The sequence below is a fragment of the Saccostrea cucullata genome, unplaced genomic scaffold (assembly GCF_032062105.1).
Source record: "Saccostrea cucullata isolate Sc308-1 unplaced genomic scaffold, CSIRO_AGI_Scuc_v1 ctg7759, whole genome shotgun sequence".
NCBI lineage: Eukaryota > Metazoa > Mollusca > Bivalvia > Ostreida > Ostreidae > Saccostrea > Saccostrea cuccullata.
Window position 1 is genome coordinate 20,320 of NW_026926874.1, and position 9,385 is coordinate 29,704.

General features: G+C 35.3%; 1 long non-coding RNA gene across 1 annotated transcript; it reads left to right on the forward strand.

Annotated features, from left to right (window-relative positions):
• The first annotated feature begins 1,302 nt into the window (after nucleotides 1–1,302).
• LOC134272808 (uncharacterized) lies at nucleotides 1,303–4,960 on the forward strand. Its single transcript, XR_009993295.1, has 3 exons — nucleotides 1,303–1,384; nucleotides 1,554–1,737; nucleotides 4,801–4,960. It is a non-coding gene; the product is annotated as an uncharacterized LOC134272808 (long non-coding RNA).
• The last annotated feature ends 4,425 nt before the right edge of the window (nucleotides 4,961–9,385 follow it).

A 9,385-nucleotide genomic window follows, 5' to 3' on the forward strand; every position in this document is an offset into this window, starting at 1 on the left:
GTAGGGTTTTTATATTTGACATGTGCATTACCTGTGACAAGTTATTTCCGAGTATTCTATGATTTCTGACCCTGTGACCTTGACCTTCATGTTTGACCTAATTTTCAAAAATATCAGCTTTGATTTAGTGAGGCCTTACTTTTGAATGACATAAGACAGGGCGTTCATATTTGACACAATATGCCATAAATAATGACATCTCACCCACAAAGACAACGAAAGCGGAGACCACAATTCTTTGAATTTCAATGTTTCTTATTCTTTAAACTGAAGCACATATTATATATTGCGCGAAATATTAAATAGAATTAATGATATGTTTAGCTAACATATGACATCATCCATTATTTGCGTTAATTGGACGCTCCTTGCACATCTTGTCGATTCCATGTATACCGGTGAACTTGAAATAAAAGACACTACAAAGTCTGCCAAATCTGTTGAATATTTTTAAAATCGATATTTTACTGGCTATAGACGATAAGGACTAACAAACAACTAACTTGGATGACAAACAAGATGATTTCAACTTTTCAATCATCAACTTTCCTTATATACATGCACATGCATTTATGTGGTGCTATCCTGCTATCAGCTACACGAATCTGCATATCTATATAGATATATTTTTTTACATCTTCAAACTTAAGTATTCGATACTCAAGAACCGAGCCCCGGGTACGATTATCAGACAGGCTACTGACAGATAAGTTGGTGTTACAAGAATTTTAACAACTTCGGTTTAAATTAAACTTATTTTAACTATAAAATGGTCCTTATAATGACCTTGTAAGCAAATATCATTGGGTTGTTATTCCATTTAATACTGACTTTTACTAGAGAATGTCGAGTTTTTCCTGACCAAAACATGAACATAGGGCTCACGCTGAATATAACTGGCACACAGCTGAACTTACTTCTCATAGGGCACCTGATCTCACCTCTGATATTACTAGGGGTTCGCGTTTTATGTCCTCTTTACAAAATTGTTTTGTTTATATATTTTGTTTCGATGGATCACTGCTCAATCATTATTTTAACTTTTTTCATTTGAAATGCAATTTTATGCTAGATTTTTAAAACAGAATATTGTTATTTATTTTTCAAGAATTTACACCGAGGTCAAGTTCTAATAATTAAGGGATTTAATTTGCTGCCATAATTTTTCTATTTTAGATTTTTGTCTTCTATTTATTGGATCCGCCTTTACTTAAATGTGCAGCGCTTTCGTCACAACAAACCACACTAGATCCTTATATATGCAGCGCTTTCGTCACAGCATCATAATACAGCGTGACGTCATATTCCATGCATAAACCAAACCACAGTATGGATCATACAGGACAAACAAAGAATTTTCCAACTTTTCTGCGAAAGGGAGAGGGTATGTCTGTACAAGATACCATTGTTGGAAAATTTTTAAGTGCAATCACGACCCAGCATCAAACATGTTAACAAGCACTGTAAGCCTAATATTTTAAAATTAGATCTTCATCACGTTCATTTGTGTAAAGATCTTGATAAAGGTTTCTTCTTTAATTTTAATGCAACAGAAGTTATAGAAGTAGAACAGAATGATCTGCGTTTCCGAAGGACCAGTCAGGCACCATTTTGGCCCAGCTTCCCAGCAGAAAAGCGCTGCATTCTGAAGCCGGTCTCACCCTAGAACGACGTTTGTCATGCACGGCGAGAAGAAAGTCGGAACTGTTATACCGGAGGCACTCGGCATCACCATCGGTAGGGGAGTATTTATTAAAAAATCATAAAGGGCAATACAATATATTGAATGAAACATTTTGGTTTGCAGATTTCAATGCAGAACATGGCTCATCAGCCTCATGGCGGTGGGAGTGGAGGAAGGATTGGGCTATTTTAGATCAGGGATAAAATAGGCCTAATTTCATTCTATATTCACAGTCTGCAAACATGCTTAACAGGTGAAAAAAACTGATGGATATGTTGAATTGATTTGGAAGACCCATAGATCTGCTTATTGAATGATAAGGTCTGACTGTATAGTATGGAACGCCAACACTGCCTTATAGCATACAACTATGCATTTATTATGTCAATTTATCATTACGTGATGTGAACATATCTTTACGTTATGTCAATTCTTTATGAGATTATGTAAAAATAACTTTACATCATGTCAATGCTGCATTACATGAAGTAAATACATCCTTTCATTATGTCAGCACTCCAGAACTTGAAGTCGAAAATTCATTATGTGAAGCGATAATGTGTTTACATTGTGTTAAAACTTTATTACGTGAAATGAATGTTTCTTTACATCATTTCATTTCTTTAATATGAGAGGACAAAATTGCATTACGTCAAGTGAATTGTGTTTTATAATTAAACTTATCATTTCATGAAGTCAAAAATCCATTCCTTTTCGAGAGTGTATATTTTTATTATATCAAAGCATTATTACATGATATGGGTTTAAATCTTTATTTTACGGCGAGAGCATCATGATGTGAGGTGAACACATCTTACCTTTATGTCAGTGCTTTATTACGTGGTGTAAAAAGTGTATGACATTATGTGAATATATCTTTATATTATATCAACACTTAATCACATTATGTCAAAACTCAATTCCGTGATGTGGATATATAATTACGTTATGTCAACTCTTTCTTATGTGATCTTAAAATATCTTTATATTGTGTTAACTCTTTATCATGTTGATTCCAAAAGTGCATTACCTGATGTAAAAATACATTTACATTATCTCAAAGCTGTATATCTGGTATAAAATGAATGTTGACGACCGTGTTTTTATGACTGGTAAGAGGGGGGGGGGGGGGGGTCCTGATTGATACGGAAGAATTAGAGGCACAAAATATCAACCCCCCTCTTTTCCCAAACATAACTTTACAATAGGAAATGTAATGTTCGTTGAAAGTACAGCCCCCACCCCCACTTTTTGTTGAAGTATAGTCCACTGAGGGTAATGTAGTATATATCTGACAAAAAAATTAGGTCTGATCGAAGTTGGACCCCCCTCCCCGAAATATGATTTTCGGGCTTGGACAATTTTTTTTTTTTTTTTTTTGGCTTCTCAAGTTTTTTTTTCGGGCGAATATTTTTTTTCTGGCTTACCCCCCCCCCCCCCCCCCTCTTTTCGAAAAAGATGATACGTCACGCACTGGAATTAGTAATTTTTTCAACTATTCCAGGGCCAGAATTCTATTACAAAAAATCTACCAATCCCTCATCTAAATCAATTGAATATGCCTTAGTAAGCATGCATGAACACATATCAGTAGCGGATATGAGAATCTTGAACAAAAAAATTGTCCAAGCCTGAAGGGGGACGGTTTATGGTTGGAGACCAAGGGGGAAAGCAGAGAAGCTCTCAGGCTTTATAGTTTTATAAAAAAAAGTTTTCAACTTAATTCAGCTAAACTTAATGTGAAACTAGTGCAATGTCCTACAAAGTAAAACCAATAAATTTATTAATTTTTTTGTACATGTAGATTTTGGTCACTAAAGATGGTAGGGCGGGATTTCCCTCTCCCCCCAACCCACCAGTGCACGTGTGTTATACGATGTGTTTACACTTTTAAAAAAAAGGAAAGTTCAAGACTGATAAAAAAAAATTATGACAATGTTCTTAGTAAGATTAGAAGTTTAAGACTTTTATCCCCAAAAAAAGAACAAATAAACAAACAACAATTCAAAATAAAAAGAAAAAAAATTGCTGCACGACTCATAATATTTGATTTATTTAATTATCAGATTAAAGTAAACGCCATTGAATTTCGACGTGACTTTAATTCACAGTCGCAGTGTTAAGGCTTTGCACGTTTCAAGATTGTCAATCCTTTGTCGCTTAAAATTTTTATTTAAAGATGCCATTCCCAAATCGCTGAGATTTCTTCTACGGCAATTTTCTCTCCCGCCAATTTTAGTGCTCTCGGAACGCGGAAAATACAATCGGAATTCCTCGGATGACTCGTACCTCGCACATAACGTTTGAATGGAGCGTAGCGGAGTCAGCCGAGGATTGCCGAGTGCGGAAAATACGGTATGCTCATATAAAGGCCGAGGATACCCGTGTTCGCATAACGTAATAGTGAATCGACATAATGTAGTAGTGTGAGTTAATATCATAAAGAATTGACATAATGTAATGATAGGTTAACACAATGTAATTGTTGTTTAATTAAATGTCATGAACAGTAAACATAACGAAATGCAAGAATGTGTAAATGTCATAAAGTGTTGACATAATGTAAAGGAAGGTTTACACGATGCAATAGTAGTGTGGAATAATATCATAAAGAATCGACACAATATAATGGAAGGTTAACACAACGCAATAGTAGTGTGAGTAAATGTCATAAGAGTTGACATAATGTAATGGAAGGTTGACACAATAAAATAATAGTGGGAGTAAATGTCATAAAGAGTTGACATAATGAAACCGAAGGTTGACACAATGTAATAGTAGTGTGAGTAACTGTCATATGGAGTTGACATTATGTATAGGAAAGTTCACACAATGCAATAGTAGTGTGAGCAAATGTCATAAAGAGTTGACATAATGTAAAGGAAAGTTCACACAATGCTATAGTAGTATGAGTTAATATCATGTAGAGTTGACATAATGTAATAGAAGGTTAACACAATGTAATAGTTGTGTGAGTAACTGTCATATGGAGTTGACATAATGTAATTGAAGGTTGACGCAGTGCAATTGTTGTGTTCTGCTATAAGGCAGTGACGGCGTTCCATAGTATAGATCAAATATATCATTATAAAGATGTGAATTAAAAAAATATCGAGGTACTGTGTGATGAAGAGGATGAGAAAGAAGATGATGAGAGAATCATGGCAACCAGACGGATGTCCAGGTTGATGAGCATGACAGGGGGTACTTCTGAAGGGAAATTGGACCAATGGGAGAGAAGACAGAGCATCAAGAGTATGGTGGCCAATATCCAGACCAAACGGAAATACAGGTGATAGCTTTGGAGAAGTGTCATATAAATGCTATTGTACCCACCGCTATTGTATCACAAGTCATTTAGAAAACTCAACCCTCAAATCTGTATCTACGATATCCATTTCATTCTCTAAATAAAATTTAAAATATGAATGAAGTGAATTCATTTTGCATGAAGAATGTACATGTCATACAATGAAAATTCACTTTTGATGGCCTCAAATGCACAAAATATCACACTAAAAAGCTTGAAAAATACAGGATGTAAAGATTAAAAAGAGCTAGCCAAAATGCTCAAGTTTCAAAGAGTGCAGATATTATCCAAAACCTCACAGAGTTTTTGAGTTTATTACAATTTTCCATTAGTATAGGAATATTGTAAAACTTGAAAAAGAAAGACAACTCTTTTTTTTGCACTCTTAGATTTAAGATATTATAGATAGATAGTTAATGTTTATATTTTGACAGGTTAAATATGTAAATGTACCTGAATTTATATTACAAGTACATTTATCTTTATGCTAAAGGGCTGCGAGATCACTCTAGCAGCATCATTCTGTGTATGTGTACATGCAGTCTGATAAAAAAGGCAGCCCCTAACAAAGTGAAGTAGTAGGGGCTGGCTTTAGTCAGACCGGTGAACATGTAACATGGATTGGAACTCTTCAGTGTGCTATGTGTCAGATGCCCTTAAATAATGACCAGTACAAATAATGCACAAGGAGAAAGGAAGAATCATCTAAACTGAGATTCAGTTTATTCATAATCACGGTAAATGTCATGCTAAGCTGATAAATATTGAAAGCATTGATCTAGGGGAACCCCTTTTCTTTTGGGCTGATAATGAACAGGAAGTAAAATTCTTATTTTTAGCATTGAATGTCAATGTCAAGTATTAAAATAAATCATTATTGACACCTTGTTGGTGCTGTTATTTACACAAGCCTCAGATTGATTAAAGTTATATAGAATTAGACTTGTGTTAGAGGCAAACATCTTGGTGAGCTTTTCTGATCAAAATTTGTCCATCGTCTGTCGTCGTCGTCGTTGTTGTCGTCGTTGTTGTTGTTGTTGTTAACTTTTCACATTTTCGACTTCTTCTCAAGAACCACTGGGCCAATTTCAACCAAACTTGGCACAAAGTATCCTTAGGTGAAGGGAATTCAAGTTTGTTCAATTGAAGGGCCACGCCCTTATTCAAGGGGAGATAATTTAGAAATAGTGAAAATTTGATGGTATGTTTTAAAAATCTTCTTCTCAAGGGCCACTGGGCCAGGAAAATTGAAACTCATGTGGTATCATCCTCAAGTAGTGTAGATTCAAATTTGTTAATATCATGACCCCCGGGGGTAAGGCATGGCTGCAATGGGGAATGCAAATTTTGCATTGAAATATATAGAACAAATACTTAAAAATCTTCTTCTCAAGAACTACGGGGCCAGGAAAGATGAAACTCAAGTGGAATCATCCTCAGGTAGTGTAGATTCAAGTTTGTTCAAATCATGACCCCCAGGGCTAGGGTGGGGCCAAAATAGCCGACCAAAGTTTTACTTAGGAATATATAGGAAAAATCTTTAAAATTCTTCTTTTCAAGAACCATTGAGACAGGAAAGATGAAACTCATGTGAAATTATCCTCAGGTAGTGTAGATTCAAGTTTGTTCAAATCATGACCCCCAGGGCTAGGGTGGGGCCAAAATGGCCGACCAAAGTTTTACATAGGAATATATAGGGAAATCTTTTAAAATCTTCTTTTCAAGTACTTCAAAGCCATGATTAGTGATATTTATATGGAATCATCCTCAGGTAGTGTAGATTCTAGTTTGTTCAAAGTATGACCCCCTGGAGGGTTAAAATTCAAGCCCCCCCCCCCCTTACCTCAGTAAACTTTCAGGTCTGATTTGATAAGTGCTTTTTCCTAGCCGATATGCTCAGGTGAGCGCTGTGGCCCCTGGGCCTCTTGTTTTTTTGCTTTTTATTCTTCTTTTTTTTTTAAATTTAGCTAGACATTTAACTTTTCCTCTCATGGAAAAAAGGCGGAGGAGTTAAAATTGTGTGTAATCTTATTTCATACGATATGTAAATAGTCTTTCTAATGTAATAAAGTCTTTAAAATGTATAATTTAAAAACAAAATGAATTTCAGATTGAAGGACCCTCCACCCCCCAAAAATTAATTGATTAATTAAAAGAAAGAATATGAACAAATTTTAATCAGATATATTTATTTCAATTATGTCACTGTAGTTTTGATATTGTAACTTTTTCTGTATCTATTTATCTTATCAGTTTTCTTTGCATAATGATAAATAATACTGAGCGCTCTGTTCAGCTGTGTACTGTAACCTAGTGCTTCTGTTTTTACCTTGTAACACTTCAGACTTTGTTAACTTCTTTAGATTTTTTTTGTCCATTCCTCGCTGTACACATGCTTTTTTGTGACACAAGAAGAATGTAAGAGTTCGATCATTTGTCTTATCAGTATTGAATGTCTTATCAATAGCATTGTGTAGGGGGACTAGGCCCTGTCACAAACTGTGTACCCAGTCAGCCTAGAGCTTTTTAAGTGCAGTCCCCAATCACTTTTTTAAAAGCAAAAATGGCACATCAGTGGCAAAAGAGAGAGTTTGACCAGTACCATGGTCCGCCAAATAATGCGTATTACAATCCAGGTTTTGAAGAGGACTTTGATGGAAGGGGTAAGGATTATCAGTTCCAGAGGAATTCTTACCTGGAAGCTAGAGATGATTTTGATTCACCCGACTATCAAGATCCAGATTTATTTAGAGGTATTGAGTCACAGTGGAATAGAGATTTTGACTTGAGGAATGGGGACTTTCATTCCTCAAAGAATGGAGACTTTAATTTGCCAAGAAATAGAGACTCTAACTCTACAAAATATAGAGATTCTGACTCAATAGGATATAGAGACTTCCAGTCTTCTAGGAGTAGAGATTTTGATGCATCTAGGAATGGAGACTTTGAATTACCTAGTGACTTTGATTCTACAAGGAACAGAGACTTTGATTCACCAAGGAATAGAGACTTTGATTCACCAAGGAGTAGAGACTTTGATTCACCAAGAAATAGAGACTTTGAATCACCAAGGAATAGAGATTTTGAATCTCCAAGGAGTCGAGATTATGATTCACAGAGGAATAGAGATTTTGACTCATCAATGTCTCAAGATTATTCACCAAGGTCACAGCAGTTTAACACACCAAGACATTATGAAGAAAGGTCATACAGAGGAACTGAAAATGATGCATACAGTGATGACAATGAAGAGATTTTCCAAACAAAGGCAACTCCAATGGAAATTAGAAAAGAACCAGGGGGATTTGGAAGAGAGAGGGAAGAGTATGAACATGTTAATCCAAGATACTACGATCACACAGATGCTGGTCTCAGGAGAAGACACCATGAAATACCACAAAGCAGTGAGAGTGATGGAGAAACTTTTAACACCAGAATTGATCTTGACCACACACAGAAGGACTGGGACGGAAAACAAACATTAGTGGTCAGAAGGAGGAAAACTGAGGGTGAGGACAATGCTGACCGACAGAGCGAGACGGCCTCGGAGTCCAGCAGTCTGAAAGCTGTTGTCAGAAAGAGAGCCTCTCGGAAGTCTGCCTATGCCCGTACATTGCCAAGCAATGACAGAAGGATCAAACCTTTGAAAAATAGAAAATCCGAGCTTCTAGGCCAAGCCAGTAATATAGGAGAATACACTGAGATTTACAGGTATAGGATTTAGAACAAGAAAATGGTTTTTAGAGATGATGTTTCGGGTTAAATTTTGATTGCCATTAATTCACTAATGATATTTTAATACAAAAATTTTAGCATACATGTATATATTACTTTTTAAATATTTTAATGGGTATATTTGAATCTGACTGTTTGTATCTTGCTGAAATGAAAAAAAAATATTCAGAAGGTTTATGTATAAGATTTTAAGGTTATTTTTTGCATTGTTGACCAAAATATGTGATATATGCAAAGTTGCAGTGATATATAAAAAAAATGTTTACATAGGCAAATGCATATATTGTTTGGTGAAGATTTTTTTTTTCAGTGTAGATAAATTGACATTGATCAATATTGGTATCAGAATTTTACTTCCTTGTCCAAGGATTTTTTAAAAGTCAATATATAAAGTTTAAAGTGCCAAATATCCAGTCTACAGAGTGTATTTTTGTTATCTGCATGGTTCAGAGCAGTGCTTTTGATATTCCAAAAAAAAAAGGTTAAGAAAAAATTCTGCAGGCATATGTTTACCAATCTACAGACTTCAAACAGTAAATTCTGAGCATATTTTTCTCTCTAGATCCTCTGGTGAAAAATAGAGAGATGCACTGGAAAAGTGGGTTTTTTTTTCATAAATTCCACCCCCCCCCAAAAAAAAACCTTCTAAGCATTTT